The sequence below is a fragment of the Gavia stellata genome, chromosome 21, assembly GCF_030936135.1.
Source record: "Gavia stellata isolate bGavSte3 chromosome 21, bGavSte3.hap2, whole genome shotgun sequence".
Lineage (NCBI taxonomy): Eukaryota > Metazoa > Chordata > Aves > Gaviiformes > Gaviidae > Gavia > Gavia stellata.
Window position 1 is genome coordinate 11,085,301 of NC_082614.1, and position 12,123 is coordinate 11,097,423.

The following is a 12,123-nucleotide window of genomic DNA, read 5'->3' on the forward strand; positions in this document are numbered from 1 at the left end:
TTTAACCATTAGAATAATCAGGTTCTGGAAGAGCCTTTCAGGGAAATAGGGATTTAAAATCCCTAACTGCTTTTAAAATGGAGCTTGATAGGTTTATGAAGAGATTATATGATGTGGTTGCAGTAGCAGGAAACTATCCATATGGACCAAGGTCTCTTCTTGTCCAGACCAGCACATAAATGCAGCTCTGTCTTCCTTCCTGTGCTGAAATTTTTTCATCTAGAATGAATGATCATAGCTTTCACATGGACAGCTGGTCTTTGTGTTTGCTTTAGCAGCTCCTGGACCATTTGCATAAATAAGATTAGGATTACTTGATAAGCGATTGCTGATGGTCAGATTGAAAAGGTAGACCTCACCAAAGGATGGTAACTGAGTGTACTCACATGCATAACTCAGTGCAAATTGTTGCTGTTATCTACCTTGGGGATAGTTTGCTGGTCTCAGTACACCTTCTATTGGAAAATTCTCTGCAGCATAATAGCCACAATCATAACTTGCCCTTACTGTTTTCTTCATTGTAATTCCTCAGAGAGTATCCAAGGATTGCCAGGACATAATCTCCCCCTATATCTCGCCAATCCTTCTGAGCTCAGGTGCACATCAGACTCAGGCTCAAAGTGGTGAAAAGTCAGGTGCGTCAACACTGGATGCAATGAGACCCAAAATGATGACACTGCTTGACTTAATGGAACAGTTCATGCTAATGAGAACATGAGTTCCGTGAGCTTTTGAACTCACACTATTTTTAGTGTCACAAGTACATCAAAAACTATGATTTGATTTGACAGGGTCTAGGACTCAGCTGCGGACCTGTATCATCATCCTGTCTGTATGATTTCATCATGGCTATCAGATTATCCCAAGGTGTACGGAGGGGCAGCATCTGCTCAAATACTAAAACTGTGCCATAGCTGGAGCAGGGAAGGGGTGCTGCATCTTGATTGTTGCAGCCAAAGTGTTTTAAGGAGTGTATGTCTTAGCCTACGAGGTGAAGGTTGAAATATGTTGATAAAGCAAAACAAATGTACATACTGCAGTGTATGCCCACAGATATCTGTTCCATACTGCCAACTTTAACATGTATAATACACAAAACAGAGATCAACATTTGCATATGCACTTCAGTTGATAAAAATTGGTAGAGAACAACATGGCTTTCTGTCTGTCCATATAGTTCCCCAAATAGTTATATAATTTACTAAACTTTTAATATTTATATTATCAATCAGGTCTTTAGGCCCTTTCCTGTATTGTATGCTTGTTTTCGTGAGGGTCTCGTTTCCCCTTATAGTACAGCAGATACTAATGACATTGATGAAATAGATGCTGTGTTTTAAGGCGCTTGGTTGTGCTGAAGCTGCCAAGTGCTGTGCAGCTAGCAAATGGGATTGTGAAGGTGAATGGATGAAAAGCAGAGGTGGCAGTTTTCCATTTAGTGCTGGTGATCAGATACTGTTTTGCTGTAGGACAGACAGTCTTGGAAATAGCCTGGCAGAGCATGGTCTTATTTAATTTTCAGGTTTTAGTAAATGTAGTCTCTTGACGTCACCTTTCTAAGCATGTCTTCAGATTCATTATTTTCAGCATAAGAATTTGTTTGTGAAAAGAGCTTTCTTATCATTGCATATTAACAATGTCTTTCAATTAAACTTGGAGAGAATAGTTTGTAAAATCACTTGTGGTGGAAGAGAACAGAAGCCTAACAGACATCAAGATGACTTCTAGTTACTTGGTCATGGCCAAGTTTCAAATCTTTAAGAGCTGATGGAAGAAAAGACTTGGCTCTTCTGCCTTCCTGTGTCCCTTACGCATGGGTGTTAGTATATGAAGTGCAGGTCTAAGCGCTCAGGCTAGCCCAGTATTTCCATAAGATCACAAAAAGGACTCTAAATAATATGGCTCTTTGGAAAACCATGTGAGCAAATTTAAACCATTCAAACTTAATCCAACACTGAAATTGGCCCTGCTTTGAGAAAGGCGTTAGACCGGATGGCTTTCAGAGGTCCCTTCCAACCAAGATTACCCTATAAGTTTCTAATTTAAGAATATATTTCAGCATAAAGCTCTTTCAAAAGCGGGGGGAGTGGGAGGGGATGCAATGTATATATTCTCTCTTAGGTTTATTTTTCATGTTATTGCTCAAAAATAAGAAAGAAAAGACATTCTGGAAGCTTTTATTTTAATATTAAGGAAGCTGGAAAGCATTTGTTTTTTAATTCTAGACTTGGCAGAAACTGAACTTTGGATAAAGAAAACATAATTTTTTTTTAGGTGAAAAGAACTTCACACTTTTGCAAGATGTATGAGTTCAGCAGAAATACTTGCTGAATAGTTCACAGCAGAGGAAGTTCCTATAGTTGAGGATACTAATCTTATATATTGGATATGCCTTGGCAGATCCCTCCAAAGCAGCCACTAATATTGAAATATATTGAGGCCTTGAGTCTTGTGAAATGTAATGCTGCTTTTATATATAATTGCATTTGTTGAACCAGTGTGGACACTAATAAGCAAGGCATGAAAAAAGGTATGTTATAGATCTCACCTTGGAGACATGAATGGAGCTACGTGCTAAGATACTGGATCTTCGACTCTGGATTTAAGGCTACAATTAAATTTCAAAAAGGAGATAGGGAGATAATTTTAAAATAATTTTGGATTCCAAAGTTAAATGACAAAGTTGGGCATCAAGGAGAGCTGCTGATGTATGAAGCATGGATCATAAAGCAGCAAAATGCTGCATCTTTGATGTGAATGTGAAAATAGTAACTTAGCCTGGTGAAGTATCGCTTCTCGGGGAGACTTGCTCTAGAAGTACCTTTTAGATCAGTTTCTCAACATGTTCAGGCTGATGATTCCTTGCTTGAACCTTTTAAATATATTACATTTGCTAGAAAAATAAAATAAACACTGTATCAATGGCAGCCATGGTTAGTTTATAGAAGAGATTTATTAGGTGTGTATTTCAGAAGATGAGCAAGAGCATGCAATCATGAAAGGAAATAACAGGTGGAGTTAGGGGAGTAAGATTTTTACTCTTCAGCACTTCACAGACCCTTTGATTGCTTCTGTCCGGGACTATCATCATGGCCTGGAAAATGCTGTTGTAGACCCTGTGATAGGCACTCTGTAGAAGACAGAATTAAGGCTGTTTTTACATATTCTGAGTGTTCCCTTTTGCGGAGGGGTGGACCTCATAAGACTCGAGTCAATGACTGGATTATCTCTTTGTTCAACTCAATTTTGCCTACCTGTAATTGGGCTGGTTGTGCAACAGGGTATTGAGCGAGGTCTCAGGCACAGCATATGCCTCCTGCATGGGCACATACATCCACGTGAGCCAAGGACTTCCCTTGGGCTTGTGTGTGGTCATCATAGGAACAAAGCCCTATTGTCTTTTTTAAACAAAATTCTTGAACTCAAGGGAAGCTTTCTTGTACAGCACATTTGCAGATAACTTGGTCTAGATGGTTGCCTTTCAGTGATAAATAATTACTAAAAAAGACTTAACCTGAATTCAGCGAGTCTAATCCCACATATATTTTATGCACAAGTATAAATTTGCTGTTCATGTATATAAGGGTTTTTAGGTGGATAAATATTTGTAGGATGAGGAAGGAATTTTGCTGCAGGGTAGTGTACTGAGCACAGTGCTTGATGTCATGATTTAGTACACTGGGATTACTCAACAGCAAATATTTGCAGCACTGGCCCTGTAATTTTTCGGTATGAAAACACTGGGTGTCATTCCCTGCTGATCGGTGTTAGGTTTGTGCGACTCCTCTCATTCAGCAAAAGGTTTCCTTCATTTTCAGGAGACAGTGATAGCGAGGTGATAGTGACAATGTTAACAGTCTGGGAAATTGTAATGTGAATGAAATATCTAAGGCTTTTTTTAGGAGCACTCAAGACCAGTATTGATCTAAAGGCTTAGGTCTGGGGGTCATGGTGTAAAAGCCAAATTCCTATAGTGCTGCCAGACCTGGGCAAACCGAGGATATCGAGTCAAGACATCACTTCCATGTGTACTGAAGTGTTATTTAATTGAGGCCTTTGTACTTGGTTTTCCGACGTGTAAAATGACTATTATGTTATCTTTCTCCTATTTTTTGCTTTTGTCAGTTAAGACAACAATCATCACTTTCTGCAGTTGTCTCGTACAGTGTAGTCTGAGCCTTAGATGGATCCTGTGGAAACTTTACCAATTAACGATGGTCATTTGTGCTTGGTTTCCTCTTTTGCGGTTTTATCACACTTATATGTGAGTTATGTTATATTTATTGTTGGTTTTATACTGAGGACAATAAAAAACAACAGGTAGAGAAGCCCAGATTGACAATGTATTTGCAGTGTTTTCTTAGACATTGTACTGTCAGTAAAACTGTTTTCTTAGCCCTGCAATTCAGTCCCACCTGCATAGTAACCGCGGTTTTTCTGTTGGGCTACTTCAAAAGCACTTGATGTTTACTGACTACTGTGTTGAATAATTTACTGAATGATTATTAGACTGGATGTAATAAAGTCAATGTTGATTTACCATTCCCTTAGCATAATGTGGTAAATGATTACTGGATTTACTATGTCAAGAGATGCTCAGAATGATGGTTCTGAACTGAAATTGTGGCTTGGTGGGAAATTATGTTTTAAATTTTATTATATTAAAAGGTTTGCTAATTTTTACCCACTTTTGAATGGTTTGAGTTATTTGGGAAAAGTGCTATCAACAGCTGGAAAATTGTATAGTGAATAATTTATTTGAAATAGCAAAAAAAAGTCAAATAAATAATTCAGCAAATATTTCTCAACCAGCACTGCTGATGTCATGCTCCAGAGAGATGGATCAATTTTTTTAAATAACTTTATTACATGATTAGCAGACTATTTTTTTTGTGATTTTTCTTGCTAGTTGGTTCACTTCATACACTGATTCCTGAAGAAAAATGACTTTTCAGCTTACCCATCACTGAATTTTTAATAGTAAGATGACAATGAATAAAATTAAATTTTGATATACTGCTCTATGTATCACCTTATCTTGATATATCAATGGTGAATAATGATCTTTGCTGTAATGCAGTAGGCTAGATTCTACAGATACTGGTTTTGTAGAATATCCTCTCTGACCTTGGGAAGGTCAGAGCCCCAAGCCGTGTGCCTCACTTCCCTGTTTAAAATATTTCTTCCTTTCTTGCTGGTACTTGTTTAGACTGGGACCAGGGACTGATGCATATAGTGTATATATATACCAGTTTGCTGGCAACAGGCAATGCAGGTATTGAACCATATTATTTAGTTTTGTTTTAATAAAATTCTAACTTTTTTGGGTAAACTCAGGCATTTTATTTGCAACTGCAAAAGAGGGGTGGAAATCCTACTAGCCTCACCAGCTAGATTCATACCTACTGAATGGATTTGGGAGATCAAGCATTGGATATGTTGAGCTCCCATTCTGGAGCCGAGCCAGCTCCTCAGCTGGTGAAAGGCAATATCATGCTGTTAACTTGTTATGTTTAATGTCAAATCTTGTAATATTTGATTTTTACCTAAATCCTAGTTGTAGGAATAAAATAGTTCACTGAAATTCTGCAATTTTTTTTCTGTATAAAAGCTTTTTCAAAAAAGCTGGAAAATATTCATTGATTGCACTCTGGCTCAGAAACCAGAAGGAAAAGACAATCAGATTGATTAAAATAAAGAAAAGTCTCTTTGCCTGTAAGATTATTTTAAGGGGTTTTAGCTTACGGTTTTTGTACATGTGAGACTGGTAAAAGAACCCAGCCTGGAGACGTAAAGCTTCCAAAGATTACACATCAGTAGTGGAACCCTTTTCTCAGCTTTGTGTTCCCATATTGTATCGAAGAGTTCAAATCTTGCCTGAAGCAAACACGTTTGTGTGCATTGTTTTAGGGTAGACCTGCACAGGAAACCTAAAGGTAGCATGGTTTGATTGCTGAAGTTAAAAATAAAAGACACAAAAAACACATAAAAAAGAGATTAAATGTGGATGTGAAGTTTACACCCATCATCATCTCTTGCAGAGGGATTTTTAAATCACCACTGGCTGAATGGGAAGAAGTTATCAGCATTTCCAAAGCAATGGCTTATTGTCTAGTGATGAGCACCAAAGAAAAGCCCGAATAAATTAGCCTACCATAACACATGGTGTTTCTTTCTCTTTCTGTGCTTTTAATTCCTCAAATGTCAGTACTGTGGTCTCCTTGCCAGTGATCCCACATTTTTTACTTACACATCATGTACATGTAATTTCTAGGATGCTTTCAAACATGCCAAGCAGAAGTAGGTTTATTGCATTGCAAGTACCTGTTTATGCAGAAAAGATGTGATCTCTATCTCTCTAGCAAAGATGGAGAGGAATGCAAATGTGTCCCCCTGCCACAACAGTTTGACTCTCATGTAAAGGTTGCTTAAAACAAAAAAAAAGAACCCCACAAATAAAATTATGCTCTTTTCTGAAACCAGAGTTATAGGTATTTGTTAAGAATTCAGTGAAGACTAGACAGGCGATCTTTTCTTGGTGTGAAGATAAACTAAAGGACTATCAGGATCCTTTCCTGACTACTTTAAATATTGGTGGAAAGATTGACTCAATTGAGAAGAAAGTTTGAACCTTTGTTTTCTTTTTTTTGGCTATTCTCTACACTAGCTCTGTTTCCCATTCATCTGGATTTTTTAGGTGTTTCCCGCAAAGCACCTATGGACTCCAGAGCCTCCTTGTTTATTTTTCTATCATTCTCCTTTTATCTACATTTCACAGAGGTTCATTTTTTACTTTTTTATCTCTCACATTCTTCTGCAAGAAGTCATTTTTCTCTCTGTGATTTTTTTTTTTTCTTAATTTCTTCTAGTTTCCTCTTCCTTTTTTTCCCTCACCCAAAATCTATTTAGAGGGAAGGCGATATGTTACCCAGCTGCATGCTTTCAGTAGCATTGCAAAATGGATAAAGTCCACAGACTTCTGGCACTGTTAGGGATATGCTGCTATAGAGGAGCCTAAGAGTAACGCTTGTGCGCTGTAGGGGAACTCTAGGGTTGGGGAGAGATTATTAAGCCGAAGGGGAGGAGGTAGAGAAAAGCAAATATCTCGAAGGAAAGGCTGATTCTCTAGTGCTCCTTTGAATTGCCTTTGACCTCCTCATGTTTGGTTAGGAAACAAGTACTCTTTAGTGATAATATTAGGAGTAATGGCTTGCAATTCCAAAAGGGATGGGCAAAAAGGTTTGTAAAACTGCATCTAGTGAAATTGTTTAAGTTCTGAAGAAAATACCATAGAAAAACTTTTAAAAGAAAACCTATATCAGAAATCAATTGTTTCAGAAAATTGTGGAGTTTTGTTACAAAATGGCAATGCTTTGTTTCCACTGCTCTTTGTTATGCCTTTATTCTACATCTGATATGGTTTTATATTATTTCCTACCACACAAGGAGGAAGTTATATATAACACATATTGCCACTGCCAGCTCTGTGCAGTGTCAGGACAGATGACAGCAAGCCTTAAAACCTTTCTGCAACCCAACTGATAGAGCTGGAAATAGCTAGCATGGTGTTTTTATCTGGTACAGCAACATAGCATATTATCTTACCTTCGCCCAAAGATTTGTACTTATTTTTAAATCACTTCCTTCATGAAATGTCACCTTATTCCACTGAATATGAGCCAGCAGTGTGCCCAGGTGGCCAAGAAGGCCAATGGCATCCTGGCCTGTATCAGAAACAGTGTGGCCAGCAGGAGCAGGGAGGTGATCGTGCCTCTGTACTCAGCGCTGGTGAGGCCACACCTCGAATACTGTGTTCAGTTTTGGGCCCCTCACTACAAGAAGGACATTGAGGTGCTGGAGCATGTCCAGAGAAGGGCGACGGACCTGGTGAGGGGTCTGGAGCACAAGTCTGATGAGGAGCGGCTGAGGGAACTGGGGTTGTTCAGTCTGGAGAAGAGGAGGCTGAGGGGAGACCTCATCGCTCTCTACAACTACCTGAAAGGGGGTTGCAGAGAGGTGGGTGTTGGCCTCTTCTCCCAAGTGACTAGTGACAGGACAAGGGGAAATGGCCACAAGTTGTGCCAGGGGAGGTTTAGGCTGGATATTAGGAAAAATTTCTTCACTGAAAGGGCTGTCAGGCATTGGAACAGGCTGCCCAGGGAAGCGGTTGAGTCACCATCCCTGGAGGTATTTAAAAGACGTGTGGATGAGGTGCTGAGGGACATGGTTTAGTGGTGGACTTAGCAGTGTTAGGTTTACAGTTGGACTTGATGATCTTAAAGGTCTTTTCCAACCTATACGATTCTACGATTCTCTGATTTCTGTGTATAAATCATTGGATACACTTTGTGGTATATAAATCATCTTATCCCTCTTTTTATGGGAAAATAATTTCAGTTTAATTTTCTCTCCTGTTAAATGGAGATAATGGTTTTCACAAACTCCTTCAGGTCTCATGGGGTCAGTTGTGCTGCTGTCTCCCTTCTCTCATGCTAGAAAGCTTTTCCGTTATCCCTGGGAACATTTCTTCCTTTCTGAGCACTGCTGTTTCACATCTCAGCCTGGCCTGTCCAGCATTTCAGGCTGCAGACTCTTTCAATACCCTGTGAGAGATGTGCTGGAGACCTAGGTACCTGTGTGGGGCTAGAAAAGAATAAAGATTACCTTCTTTCTCTCTTCTCCCCAAGGCTCTTCCATTAACATTCTGATGATACATCTTATTTAGCATATTCGTGGCTTTAGGCTTCTTGTGTCCGTTATAGCCTTCTAAAGACAGTGATAAAACTTTATATGTTGTATTATGAGAAACATTACATGCCTGGTTGTTTTAGTAGGTTCAGAATGAATCTTGTTTTGTAAGCATTATATAAAGATTGAAGCCGATACCACAGCTGGTGAAATCAGGAATGGGATACTTGAATTGACTAACACTGCCAGCATCCAGTAGCTATTCGTGGATTTACAGGGTCTCTTCTTGAAAATTGTGTCTTGCAGGGCATACCATCCCTAGAGACCCAGAAGAGTGGCTGGTTCTTTCTCTAAAGAAACTTGGCATAATGGCACGGTGTTAGCAACTGGCCAAGGGCCTTGATACCAGCCTCTCGGATTTAAAAGGACTCCCAGGTTGAAAGGGCAGAAGAGGGATTTTTAAAAACAACTTTGCCTCAGTCAGGGATGTGTCAGAAGAAGCAGGTGCAGAATGGCTCTGTGGAGGAGGAAATACTCCCCTAGAGACAGGACAGTTTCCCATTATTCTTAATTTGTCAGAGCTGCTTGATCGTTTGTTAGACAGGAAATAAAAGTCAGAATAAGAAATACAGTACAAACATGCCGGTGCTGTCCTGGCTGACAGGAGGAAAGACCAATGAAGTTTTCTTTTTTTTTTTTCCCCCCTGTCCTCCTTGTCTTCAGATTGGGCTGAGACCCTTTAAAAATGTGTCTACATGGCACACGCTCAGCAGGGCTCTGTTCACGAGGAGAGTTTATTGGCACTACAGCAAATTCCATTACAGTTTAACTCTCAACTTTAAACAGCAAAACCCCATGTGAAGGATTTGACTTTAAATTAGCACCACGAACTGTTTTGCTTTGACCACTCTTCAACTCGGCTTGGAGTGCTGTGTGAACCTTTGGGGTTGTCCATCCTAAACTTTCTAATCGTGTAGCCTCCCATATTGTAACTGACACTGTTGCTGTACTCTTGATAGCAATAATGGGTTTAGCGGCAGCAAAGACAAGCTGCCAACATGCTGTTGCATTATAGTGACCATAAAGTGTATGCCTACCTTGAGGAGGATTAGGCAGTGCATCATTTTAAGTAGCAATAGAAATATTCCTATTGTACCAAGCAGCCTTGACTTTAAAAGAAAAGCCACAAATATTTTTATGTGACTGAACTCTGTGAATGAACACTATTTGTCCAAATTTCTCCTTTTACATTTTTTAACTGTATTTTCTGAAGGGTAACTTTTTCACTTACATCTCTATTGAAAGATTTAAATCGCTAAATACTGCTTAGAAAGGCTGTAAATTGGGGACACAGATCCATGGGACTTGCACATGGAAGAATCCTCATAGTAAGTGATGAGTAAAGTAATTAAACAAAAGTTCCTGATCTGGTGCTGACAGCCTGGGTCTGATCATAGGTCATGCAATACTTTCACATTTTTTTTCCTACATCTTTAGTAGCAGTAATGAGATTCTTATTGATTTTTGAGGTGCTTTGTAATCTTATCATTTGGAGGTGTTTAGTATTTTTAAGAGGAACTAGTTCAAATAATTTCTATCAAAATCACATTTGGTAGCAAAGTGGGGGGGTTTTTTGCTACAAGAAATACTTTGTTAAAATACCTGCTTTAAAGTAGAAATGAAGAGAAAATATTTCCATTATTTTGGGGTTACTGTAGTTGTGCCATATGGGAGCTGTAGTTCAAGTTCTCTTGACGTCTTTTCCTCGCTCCTTTGGAAGGGAAACTATATCCTAATCACTTTTCTCCTTTTCTCCTAATCCCCAACATACCTGGAAAAGTTTAAGCTGATTGCCTTTTTTGACAGTCATTTGGTTTTTCTGTGGTATTCTGCCCTGCAGTCCCCTCCTGTGCAGCAGTCCCTCACTGCTCTTACAGGACACATTGCTGGTGACAGCACCAATTCTGCAAAGCTGCTGAGTGGTAGTAGCAGACACCAATGCAAAAATAAAGGAAGGCACCCTGAACAGAATCACAAAACCAAGGTTCATTATATGAAGATTCAATTAGTTCTTTAAACACAGAAACTGTGATAGAACATACTGTACAAAACAGGATCAGTGCCAGGTATTTATAGGCAATGTATTGCTTGTTCCTGCTCGTACAATTAAGGTAACTGAGTTTCAATAGTCACAGCTGCATAAAACAGCTTTCTGATCCTACCTAGGTCAGCATGAAATAAGACTGCATCCAGTGCTAGTTTAGAAATTGTGCTCTTTTTTTTTCCTGACATGAAAAAAATGAGAAATTGCACACAATGAGTTCCATTTTGGAAACACAGAGGCTCCTTTTAAATTCCATCTAGGATAGCAAGAGCTCAATGCATCCATTGAAATCCAAACCTTAAAGATTATCAGATTAAACTCTTCAAGCAGTAGCTTTGGATAAAGCATTGGATTTAGCCAGCATGATAAAAATCTCTGAGTATTTTGGGAAGAATCCCAAACTGGGGTGGTTGTTGTAACTGGTCTTCATAAAAAATACGCCTAGTTTTAGCTCCTTTTCCACATCAGCCAGGAAAACCTGCTGGGTTTTGGGCACATTCTGCAACTCTCTAATCAGTTGCCAAAATGTTTCCTGTTTCTTCTAGCTGCATTCTCCAACGTAAGTGGCTTGTGACACTTCAGTGCTGTGCCATTCTTTCTCTCCTTGAGTGCTATCCCACTGAAAGAAATTCTGCTCTTCCCTTTCACCTCTGCACAAACTATGATGATCTGTTCAGCCTTCAGTGCTTCAGAAGTAAAAGGACTGTCATTCTCAATGTCCCCTGGATTTCTGCACTGCTAAGAAATTCTGCATTCCTCAACTGCTTTACAGTATATTGAATATTTTCTTGTCTCTATAAATGCCACTGGACACCTTGCCAAGATACACAATAGAAACTTCACTGCATTGCTTTCTATACAGTAGCTGATTTTCTAACAAGCTTTGTAGGAATTGCACTAATGAGCCCCTTTCTAATTTTCCCTCTTTACATTTCTGCTTTATGGTATTCACTTATGTGAACCATGTAACCTTATGAAGGACAGCACGTAAAGACAAAGTAGCACTGATAAGGAATCAGTAACCCCAATGTTGCCAGAGTATCCTGGAGAATCACATTTAGTAACTCTGTTCTTTTTTAGTGTTTTTCACTCTACGATCCTGCCAGGATTGGCCAATATTAAATAATCCAATTTTGTAATTCTCCTCTCTTGCAACAAGCTAAATTATGTGTAATTCCTAGTTTAGCAAAGGACAAAAGGTGGTTCAGACAGACATTCACAGCAAGCTAGCAGTATAGCCAAAAATTAATTCCAAGTTTTCCAGTCCTCTGCTCCCTGCTGCCCTGGTTCACGGACCCCATCCTGAGCTTTGACCTCTCTTCCACGCCTCC

The 12,123-nt window shown here is 39.2% G+C and overlaps 1 protein-coding gene across 1 annotated transcript in view; it reads left to right on the plus strand.

Annotated features, from left to right (window-relative positions):
• The window catches only part of LOC104260665 (transmembrane protein 132D), a 264,803-nt gene that overhangs the window by 155,906 nt on the left and 96,774 nt on the right, over nt 1-12,123 (plus strand). The gene's annotated exons all lie outside the window — the stretch shown is intronic.